General features: G+C 37.9%; 1 protein-coding gene across 1 annotated transcript in view; it reads left to right on the top strand.

Annotated features, from left to right (window-relative positions):
* The window catches only part of Xkr4 (XK related 4), a 424,600-nt gene that overhangs the window by 369,091 nt on the left and 43,386 nt on the right, over positions 1–12,123 (top strand). The window lies entirely within an intron of this gene.

The following is a 12,123-nucleotide window of genomic DNA, read 5'->3' as shown; positions in this document are numbered from 1 at the left end:
TTGCAGTTCAGAGCCAGCCCAGGCAGGAAAGTTCAACTCCAACTAACCGTCAGAAAACTGGAAGTGGAACTGTGGTTCAAAGTGGTAGAGCACTAGCCTTTTCCAAAAAAAACTCAAGGAGAGTGTTCCAGGTTCTGAGTTCAAGCCCCATGAAACACAACAAAACAAAAAAAAACAAAAATCAGAAAGAAAGAAATTTCAAGAAAGAAAAGTTGAAGGATTTTTTTCTCATAGACATGGGCATAGAAATTATAAACAAGTATTAGTAAGTTGAATCCAGTTATGTATAATACAATCAACTGCCAGAGCCAAAAATCAGTATCAGATTGTTATATTATAAAACATACTGCTTTATAATATACTCAACTACCTGCCTATGGAAATCTTCAAAGAAAAAGTCCCCTTGTTCTGGCTGGGGCTCAGAACTAAATCTTCTGAAGGTGGCAGTTAATCCTTCAACTCAGTAGATTACTGACTCCAATCTGCAGATTCCATGTCACTGTACTTCATTCCTCTGTGTCCTCCTACCACTATATTTGGTTCATCCTTTGCTCTGAATCTACAACTTTATTCCTAACAGTGGAGAGGAAAGGTATTCTGCAAGTCCAACCCACAAAGAACCCTGGATTAGTGCAAACAAATCTCAGAGGTTAAATCTTCATGCTATATAGAGCCTTGGAATGCACAACCATTTGGCCAGGGTTTGGGCACTATGAACTTATCCAAAAGAAAGACTGAAACAAAACTGTTTTCATTGACCCATTTCAAGAGATCAGTAGTCATGGGATTGCCCACTAAAGTTTTGGGGACAGTATTTCTACTATTAAATACTATTTGGTGATGTCCAAACCTTTCTAGAGTGGATCCACAGACAAAGCCACCTGCTCTGGTCAACAGAAAGATGGACAGTGAGCATTCCGGGAGCAAATCCTTACAGAAAACTGTGATTGCCTTTATGTTTAGTACCAAAAACCTAAACCTTTCTTTTGTGAAAAATTGGATAGGAAAAAAAAATCTATTAACCCCAGAGGAAAATGCAGTGCTATATCTTTTTTGAGATGATAGTATAGCTTATATGGTTGAAAAATGATAAGCCAAGGGGTAAGCCTGGGATATAAAGCTGATAATAATACAAACAGAGAGCTCTGGTCCTATAGGGCCATTTATCTGGACAAGACTTATATGATCTGCCAGTCATGAAGCAATCAAAGCTAAGACTAGCAATAGGCTGATACTGAAAAGGTCAGAGAGCACAAACTAATATTAGAAACAGTTTTCTGTAGCAAGATTGGGAGAAAGATGAGTTAGGTCAGATCCATACTGAGGATCAAATCCATGCTTCATTCCAAGGTTGAAATCATAGGTAGTAGATGGTCTCTGACCCAGAGCCCTTGCTCTGGGATGAGATAGGAGAAATGAAGACAGCAAATAAAAACTGCCTTCCAAGAAAGTTGACCAAAAATGAAAGAATTAGGGTAATAGGTACAGAAATAGAAGCTGAATTCGATGAGTGCTTTGATGTTTTGCTGCTTTTTTTCTGTTCTCTTTTTATTTAATTAAGTAGTTTCACAGAGGGGTTTCAATTCAACAAATTGGTTTCTAAGTAAAAGGCATCTTGATTGATAATCATCTCCTCCATCATTCTCTACCATCATTCTCAACCCCACCCATATCTTCAAATAATGCCATTCTTAAATGTGTGTCACTTTCTACCAATAACCATCTTTGGTTAAAATTTTATTAAATTCCACTAAGTATCTGCCCCCTACTTTCAAACAGACAGCCCCATAAGCCCCTCTTCAGAGTAAAGAAACTCCTAGTCCAGCTTTCAATTCAAGCAACATATTTTTCCTGAGGCCTCTGTCTTTAAAAGACTTTTTTCTACGGGCTGGGAAGGTGGCTCAGTGGTAGAGTGCTTGCCTTGCATGCCTGAGGCCCTGTGTTCGATTCCTCAGCACCACATAAGCAAAAAGAAAAAAGCCGGAAGAGGCGCTGTCTCAAGTGGTAGAGTGCTAGCCTTGAGCTGAAGAGCCAAGGGACAGTGCCCAGGCTCAGAGTTCAGGCCCACGACCGACCAAAAAAAAAGACTTTTTTCTAAACTGTAGAATTGTAAGGGACGGCTAATTTTTAAGGGACATCCCTTATATTTCCATCAGTGCTTCCTCTCAAGCTGAAGAATTAGGAATCTAAGACTGGGGAATTAGAGACTTCTTTAACTCAGTTTTGATGTTTGGTTTATTAAACTATTCGTTTTGAACAAGGGTAACATTAACCTCTCAAAGTAAATGGCGCCTGCCTGTCAAACATCCTAGGTAGGATGTAGGATATCAGTCAGACAGTGAGTGACACTGAGCTTCCTCCGTAACTCCTGAGACTGTCAGCCCCAGTTACAAAGCTCCCTGGCAGGCAAGATGCCTGTCAAGTTTGCTAAAAAGAACAGCTAAGCTTGTACAATTTTACAGCTCCTTTCTCTCTTTGGTGTATTTTTAGCTTGCCAGGAATTGATTTCCTCTTCTGTGCTTTATACATTTCTATTCATAAGCCTGGCACTACCAGACAATTTATTAAACTTCATTTTATTCATATAAAATAGTCACTGCTCTGAAAAAGAATGACTCAATAAAGTGCTCATCTTCCTATGCATCTGGACTCCTAACCAGAGAATGAGACACAAGGTGCACAATGACCAATCAATGAAATGAAGAACAGTTTGAACAAAACTAGCTAAAAAAATCCAAAGATTTCTTTTATAAATGACTGATTGAAGGGATCATTGCAAGAAAAATGAATCCAGTCAAAGCCATGGTACTGATTTTGATAAATTAAGCCAAAACCCATTCATCTAAATAATGTCTAGTTGGTAAGATGTTTTCATCAGTGGGGAGAATGTGGTTTGGAGAAGAGGTTGTCGGAGGGGCTTGCTAACTAGCACATTAATTTTCCTCTTGTTGGGCTTCTCTAGATAGTAGTATAATCATAATCCTTAGATTTCCACCATGAACCTCCACCATAACTAAATGGAGACCAATGCTATCAGCTGAAATGCAGTTTGGTAAGGCTGTCTTCCTAAAGTTTTTTTTCTGATGGAACAGATATGAAGCTCCAGATGACAAAATTTACGTCTTACTCATAAAATTATAACTGACAATGATAAACTAATTACAACAGCCTGAACACAAATGAACAACCAGGGTATGTTGGTATGTTCACACCAGGCTGGGGCAACTGCTGGTGGCCCTGTGATGAGGGCCTCACAGACCAGCCACAGTTCTTTTATCTAAATTCTTCTAGTATTCTCAAAATCTAGTTACAGGACTTACTTCTTATATAAAGAGTAGAAGACTTGAATTTGCATCCCTGGGTAATATTAAAAGGTCAATAAATGTTGTGATCCTAAAAAATAAGCATAAAATTGGCCAGAAATGTCAAAAATTGTCTAAGCACTGGTGGCTTATTCCTATAACCCCAACCATTCAGGAAGCTGAGATTTGCAACCTTGAGGTTTGAAGCCAATCTGGGTAGAAAAATCTTCAAGACTCAATCTCCAAAATTACCAGCAAAAAGTCAGAATAGAGGGAGTACCAGAGCAAGCAAGCTAGGCAAGCAAGACATATTAGCCTAAGACCCTGAGTTCAAACCCTGGTATAAGCAAAAAGAAAGAAGTAAGATTGGCCAAAGATAGGTAACAAACTGAGATGCGTTTGTAAAATATTTATTGAGGAAGTGGTGCTGTGGCTCAAGTGGTAGAGAGCTCACCTTGAGCTAGAGAGCTCACCTTGAGCTGAAGAGCTCAGGCCCACAGTTCAAGCCCCACAACCAACAAGAAAAAAAAAAAGAAAAGGAAATATTTACTTTGTAGGGCTTTAGGTGCGAACAGAGGGAATATGCTTTCCCCATCCCACCCCCTCCCCTTGTCAGTTACTGGGCTTGAACTCAGGCTCTGGGCACTATCCCTGAGTTTTTGCACTCAGGCTAGTGTTCTACTACTTTGAGCCACAGCACCACTTCTGATTTTCTAGTGGTTAAAGATAAGAGCCTCACAGACTTTCCTGCCCAGTCTAGCTTTGAATGTGATCCTGAGTAGCTAGCACTACAGGTATGAGGCACCAGTATCCAGCTCCATTGCTTTCTTTTTTTTTTTTTTTTGGTCGGTTATGGGGCTTGAACTCTGGGCCTGGGCGCTGTCCCTCAGCTCTTCAGCTCAAGGCGAGCGCTACCACTTGAGCTACAGCGCCACTTCCTCCATTGCTTTCTTTACAAGGGTTTTTCCAGTTGTTACTCTAAGCTCAGTCAGAAAGAACACTAGTTTCGCCATCAGTGTTCATGACATGGAGGGCTGACTTGATTGGGAAGCTATCAGAATATTATGGTTTTGTCAGTTAGAAGTACCAAAAAAAAAACATAGTAGAAAACAAAATAAGATCTGTAGCTTTCTAGCTGGAGATTGCAGCAGATTTCCCAGGCTGATGTTGAAGTCTCAGTTGTGACAAGCAACAGATCAATAAGAAATTGAGCAGAGAGATCCTAAATATGAGAAATCCTTAGGAGAGCTGGGTAGGTCCTGTTCCCTGGCTGGTGTGGAAAGGAGACCACAGAGAACCTAGCAGAAAGCTAGAGCCAAGGCAGACTTAAGTGTGGATCTCATACACACCAACCAGCAGAGGAAGAACACTTGTGGCCTTAAGGAACTTGAGAAAAATTTTCTCAAATCACTAAGCTATACAGACGAAGGTGCAATCTTAGTAACCAGTGGTCATAGGGAAGAAATGTCATGCCGTTTAAGTCCATAGAACTTAGAGTTGCCATAATATGCTATCTAGAATTCCCATTTTTGAGCAAAATGAGGAAATTGTGACCTATATTCAGAAAAAAATAGTCAATAGATTGATGACTTTGAATAGACCTAGATGATGTATTTAGCAAATGAATATAGAGAAATAGATCTAAGAACACAAAGAATTGAATGGAAATTATAGAGTTGAAAAAGTATAAGTAACAATATAAAAATTTGAGAAGGGCAGTAGACTGACCAATCACTAGTAATTATGTCAGTATGAAACACACACTAATGTATAAATAAGCCGTCTCAAAGACATATGAGAAAATTTTAGTCATATCAACATATATCGAATGGAATTCTTAGGAGGAAAGGAAAGAGAGGAACACAAATGTGAAAAAACAATTGCTAACATCTTCCCAAATAAATCTACAAGTCTTAGACAGCCCGCAAACCTTAAGAAATATAAACATAACAGAATCCACACCTAAGTTCCACATAAGCTAATTACTGCAACAAAAGGACAAAGAAAAATATGGAAAATGGTTAAAGAAATGTAGCTTACTATGTACAGGAAAGAATATGACTAATTCTTACTATATCACTATCAACAGTGGAAGCTGGAAACACTGAATACTGGCGCTTTAAACTGTCAATCAAAATGGCAGCTCCTTTGTAAAACTAAAGATAATAAAAATGTTTTTAATTCTTTATCCATCAAAACTGTTTCCTCAAAAAGAAAATGCAAAATAAATATATTCTCAGGTAAATTAAAACTGAGAATATGCTAATGAGGAGATATGAGCCACAGGCAGTACTAAATATTTGGGGCTTAACAAAATAGCTTCAAACAGAAACTATGACCCATTGAAAAGAATGAAGGACAATGAAAAATAGTAAAATGTAAATTAGAAAATTCTTTTTTAACTTAGTTTCCTTTTAAAAACACAAATTGTAAACAATAATTAAAAACCTTTATTGATATGTATGTAATATGAAAATGAAAGTATGGATACATAGTCATCTACATGTAATGGTGTGTCTATGCATGTGAATGACAATCCAAAGAAGGAAGAAATGGGGTTGTATTACAGCAGAGTTGTTATTTTTAACTGGAATTAAGTGTGTATTAACCAAACATACAGTGAAATTCACAAAACATTGCTGTGAGAGATTTAAAGAAGATCCAAACCAAAGAAACTAAACCATGTTTATAGATTGAAAACTGTTAGTGTGACAGGTCCTGCATGGGTTGATGTACAGTTTAATCCGGTCCTCTGAAATGTTCTGCAAGGTTTTTCATAGACAAGCTTACATGGAGAAAGATAAGAATAGCCAAAACAATTTTGAAATTTATTGATTTCCAAAGTAGCGATAAAACTGCAAAAATTGAGAGGGTGACACTGGAGTAAGAAAAGGAGATCAATAGGGCAGAATGTTGACTAGAGAATCAAACTTTCATCTTTATGGTAAAATGGGTTTTGACAGAAGGACCAAGGCAACTCAGTGGGCAAGAAGAGGGAGATCAACAATGTTGAAATAACTGACTATGAGAAAAAAGTAATGATCTTAGACTCCTAGCTCACTTCAACAGCAAAACTTATTGCAGAACGGAATATAAGCCTAGATATAAAGATAGAACTCTAAAATATCTGGAAGAAAACAGGAGAAATTCTTTCTATGATTTACACAATAATTCATTCAGTGTGATTGCAGAAGCCCAATCCATTAGAGAGTATAATTGAAAATTAAATTTCATACAAATTATCTTTTTTGTACATTATTGTAAAATTGTTATATAAAGGGGCTACAGTTACATGAGCAAAGTAATGAGTATGTTTCCTATTAAGCATTGTTGCCTCCTTCTTCGTTTTCCTCTCCCATCCCTTCCCTCCCAACCTCTACAACTACAAGTCCCCACCCCTCCCACCAAAGTTGTAAAGTTCACCTTCAACATAGTTTTTGTATATCTCATTGTTACGATGGGTCAACCTGTATCCTTATTTAACAATTTCATTTTTTCCCTGCCCTCCTCAAATTAGAGAAGTGAATATACAAGATGCAGGGCACTGACATCAAACACAGTGAAAACAGGGGTTATACCATAGGGGAGGAACATACAAAAATAATAATAAAACACATGGTACATTATAAATATGTGAGGGACAATAGCAAGAAAGAAAAAAGATATTTGTGTCCTTATCTTGGGGTTCATTTCACTTACCATCATCTTATATGGTCATATGTACATAGCTTTTGGCCTTTTCTGCTTGTCCTACACAAGTACTAGTTATTGCAAATAAGGGAAAACATGGACCTATGTTTCTTTGGGCCTGGCTTACTTCACTTAATATAATTTTTCCAAGTCTTTCCATTTCCTAACAAATAGGGCAATGGCATTCTTTCTGATGGAGGCATAGAATTCCATTGTATGTATATACCACATTTTCTTGATCCACTCATCTACTGAGGGGCATCTGGGCTGGTTCCATATCTTAGCTATGGTAAATAATGCTGCAGTAAACATAGTTGTGCTGGTAGCCTTAGTGTGGCCTTGTTTGTGATCATTTGGGTAAATGCCCAAAAGTGGGATTGCTAGGTCATAGGGGAGCTCTATGTGGAGTCTTTTGAGGAACCTCCATGACTTTTTTCCAAAACAGTTGAACAAGTTCACACTCTTACCAACAATGCAGTAGGGTTCCCTTCTAGCCACATCCCTTCTATAATCTGTTGTTATTAGAGTTCTTGATTATAGCCATTCTTTTTTTTTTGTTTTGTTTTGTTTTTTGTTTTTTATTTTTTTAATTTAATTTTATTTTATTTGAGAACATACTGTACAGAGGGGTTACAATTACATGGGCAGGATAATGCATACATTTCTTACCAAGCATTGCAGCCTCCTCCTTTGTTTACCCTTCACCTCCCTTCCCAGCCTCCCCCCTCCCTCCCACCCAATCATACCCCCCCCACCCCCCCCCCCCCCCACCGACATTGTAAAGCTGGTTTTGACATGACATTTTGTACTTCTCATTGTTGCAACAGGTCCACCTGAATCCTTAAACGACTTGTTTGTCCCCATCTCCTCCACATGTTATACTGACATCAAATATAGTGAAAGCGGGGGTTACACTGTGGGGGAGGGACATACAAAGCAACAAAGAAATAATCTTATAAATGCGTTAGAAACACATGCATGAAAGAAACAAAAACATTAAAATACATATTTGAGGTTTCGTTTTCCTAACATCACATTATCTGACTTTTTCCGCTTGACTCATACCTATACTAGATATTGCAAATAAGGGAAACCATGGGACCTATGTTTCTTTGGGCCTGGCTTACTTCACTTAATATAATTTTTTCCAAGCCTTTCCATTTCCTAACAAATGGGGAAATGTCATTCTTTCTGACGGAGGCATAGAATTCCATTGTGTATATATACCACATCTTCTTGATCCATTCATCTACTGAGGGGCATCTGGGTTGGTTCCATGTCTTAGCTATGGTAAATAATGCTGCAATAAACATAGTTGTGCTGGTAGCTTTAGTGTGGCCTTGTTTGTGATCATTTGGGTAAAGAAGGATGGCCAATAGACACATGAAGAAATGTTCAACATCCCTAGCCATAAAAGAAATGCAAATCAAAACAACATTGAGATATCACCTCACTCCAGTTAGAACAGCAAAAATCAAGAACTCTAACAACAACAGATGCTGGAGGGGATGTGGACAGAAAGGAACCTTACTTCATTGTTGGTGGGAATGTAAACTTGTTCAACCACTTTGGAAAGCAGTATGGAGGTTCCTCAAAAGACTCCACATAGAGCTCCCCAATGATTATAGCCATTCTAACTGGGGTGAGGTGGAATTTCACTGTTGTTTTGATTTGCATTTCTTTAAGGCTAGAGAGGTTGAGCATTTCTTCATGTGTCTATTAGACATTCTTATTTCCTTTTCAGAGAAGTTTCCCTTTAAGTCTTTAGCCCATTTATTTGTCGGGCAGTTGTTTCTTTGAGGATTTGTTGTTGGAGGATTTAATTTTTTGAGTTCCAATTATATTTTAGATATGAGACTCTTAATTCGTTTTATGGCTAATGAAGATCTTCTCCCAGTCCATGGGCTTTCTATTGATCTTGATAGCTATGTCCTTTGCCATGCAGAAGATCTGTAGCTTCATGAACTGCCATTTGTCCAACCTTTCTTTGATTTGTTGTGTTTCTGGGTCTCTATTAAGAAAATTTCAGCCTGTGGCAAGGAGACCTAGGGTTTCTCCTATTCCTTCCTGTAATGTTTTCAGGGTGTCTGCTTTGACTCCAAGATCTTTGATCCATCTTGAGTTGATTCTGGTGCAGGATGCTATATAAGGACCTAACTTTAGTTTTCTACAAGTGATTAACCAATTTTGCCAGCACCATTTACTGAAGAGACTGTCTTTCTTCCATCCTATTTTTTTTAGCTACCTTGTCAAAGATTAGGTGGCTATAGGTCTGTAGGTTCATTTCTGGGTTTTCAGATCTATTCCATTGGTCCTCAGGTCTCTTCTTGTGCCAGTACCAAGCTGTTTTGATTCCTATCGCTTTGTAGTAGAGTTTGAAATTTGGTATTGATATTCTTTCTGTAAAGGATTGCTTTTGCTATTTGGGGACTTTTATTGTTCCATATGAATTTTTGGATTGCCTCTTCTATTTCCTTGAAGGATGAGGTTAGAATATTGATAGGTATCACATTGAATTTGTAGATAGCCCTAGAAAGTATTGCCATTTTCAAGATGTTGATCCTTCCGATCCAGGAGCATGGGAGGTTTTTCCACTTCCTTAGTTCTGCTTTAATTTACTTTTTCACTTGTTTGAAGTTTTCATCATAGCAGTCCTTCACTTCTTTAGTTAAGTTAACTCCTAGGTATTTTATTTTTTGTGGGACTATTACAAAAAGAGTTGCTTTCCTGATTTCAGCCGACTTTTGAGGGTGAATTTTATACCCTGATACTTTGCCAAAGTTTTGAATCAGCTCGAGTAATTTGGGAGTGGAGTCCATGGGATTCTTTAAATGCAACATCATGTCATTTGCAAAGAGGGAGAATTTTACTTCATGTTTCCCTGTTTGGATTCCCTTTATGTTTGCATCTTGTCTTATTGCTGTAGCTAGGCATTCTAATTCTAAATTGAAAAGAAGTGGAGAGAGTGGGCATCCTTGTCTCATTCCTGAATTTATAGGAAATGGCTTTAGCTTTCCCCATTAAGTATAATGCTGGCTGTAGGTTTGTCATACACAGCTTTTATTATATTGAGGAATGTTCCATAGATTCCTAATTTTTCCAGAACCTTCATCATAAAGGGGTGTTGGATCTTGTCAAATGCTTTTTCTGCATCTATTGGGAGAATCATGTGGTTCTTATCCTTGCTCTTGTTGGTGTGATGAATTATATTATTTCACTTGCATATATTGAACCAGCTTTGCATCCCTGAAATGAATTCTGTTTGGTCATGGTGTATGATTTTGTTGATTTTGTTGATGAATTGTTTGTTTTTATGGGCAAGGTGTGACTCTTGAAAGCAGCAGATAGAAAGATCTTGATTTTTAATTCAACTAGACAGTCTATGTTCCTTAATTGGAGAGTCAAGTCCATTAATATTGAGAGTTAGGGCTGAGAGGTGTTTGGTAGTTCCTGCCATGTTATCCACCTTCTTGGGGTCTGTGACAACTAGATTCTTCCTATGGTTCCTGGATTCTTTGGGTGAGGTTTCTTGGCCTTTATCATGGTCTTGTTTGTTTTCTCTGTGTAGGACATCTTTAAGTATCTTTTATAGGGCTGGTTTGGTCGAGATATATTGTTCCCATTTTTCTTTGCTATGTAATGTTTTTATTTGACCTTTGGTTATGAAGGAGAGTTTAGCTGGGTACAGTATTCTTGGTTGATTGTTGTTTGTCTTTAGGGCATGGCATACATCATTCCAGGCTCTTCTTGCTTTAATTGTCTGCTAAGAAATCTGAGGTGATTCTAATTGGTTTCCCTTTATAGGTAATTGATCTTTTCTCCTTGACAGCTTTAAGGATCCTTTCCTTGATCTGACTTGATCCTATGCAGATTATAATGTGACAGTGGGATGTCCTATTCTGATCTGGTCTATTTGGGGTTCTAAAGCTTTTTGTATCTGAATAGGCCTATCTTTTTGCATGTTTGGGAAGTTTTCTGTTAGGATCCTGTTAAATAAATTTCCTAGACCATTAACTTATGTCTCTAGTTGCTCCTCTACACCCATTACCCTGAGATTAGGCCTTCTGATGGTGTCTTCTAAATGTTGAATAAATCTATCATATTTCTTGGATTTGTCTTGGATAGTTTGTATGTTCTTTCTCTATAATATCTAAGCTGTCTTCAATCCTAGAGATTTGATCTGCATTGTCTAACCTACTGTCAAGATCTTTCTACTTTGTTTTTTTATTTCCTTTCCTTCTAATTGGTTGGCTTTGATGGCTTCAAATTCTTTGTTGGAGCTTTATTTTAGATCTTGTATGGATTTCTTTACTTCCTTAATTTGGTGTTCAGTGTTTATGCTAAAATCTCTTAGTTGATTGGTTCTGGTTTCCTTGAACTCTTTTTCCTTTTGACGGGCTCCATTCAGCATTCCCTCTGTGGTCTCCCTACAATCCTTCATCTGTCTGTTAATGGGTTCCATGAATGTCTCCATTGATCTTTGTCTATTCTCATCCTGCTCACACAATTCCTGTATTACTCTTTCATTAGCTACCTCATGCTCATGAAATTCCTGTATTACTCTTTGACTGTTCTCAGCCTGTTCACCCAATTCCTGTATTAATCTTTGATTACCTTCCTCACACTCATGAGATTCCTGTATTAATTTTTGGTTAGCCTCATTATGCTCGTGAAGTTCCTGTATTAATCTTTGGCTAGCCTCGTCTTGCTCCCTATCATGCCTACTGAGTCCTTTGCAGGCTTTCAATCTTTTCATTCACCATGTATACCAGTACTGTTTGTACAGCGTTTTGGAAATCTCTTCTGGATTTTTGACCTGATTATCATGTGTGGAAGTTGAGATACCTGGACTTGCCATTTTTCTTGTGTTTCTCCAGCTTGTTCTGCCTATTTGGTATAAAACTAACACCAATTTCATGCTGGAACACTATTTTAAGGCAAGCATCAACCAGAGTCCTGGAGTTGCACAGATAGATTGATGCAGTCTAAATGGCTGCAGATGCAATCTCTTTCAATAGATACAATCTACTTCACCATCAAACAACTGTGGATTAATGGACTAAGAACATTGAAGAGGGATTCAGCAGATCGGAAATTAAAAGGTTTAGGGAGAAGTGTGGGGAAAAATAGA

This window comes from Dipodomys spectabilis, unplaced genomic scaffold, assembly GCF_019054845.1.
Source record: "Dipodomys spectabilis isolate Male_0828 unplaced genomic scaffold, ASM1905484v1 ptg000199l, whole genome shotgun sequence".
Taxonomy (NCBI): domain Eukaryota; kingdom Metazoa; phylum Chordata; class Mammalia; order Rodentia; family Heteromyidae; genus Dipodomys; species Dipodomys spectabilis.
Note: the sequence above shows the minus strand (reverse complement) of the source record. Positions and strands in the feature narration are given on the sequence as shown.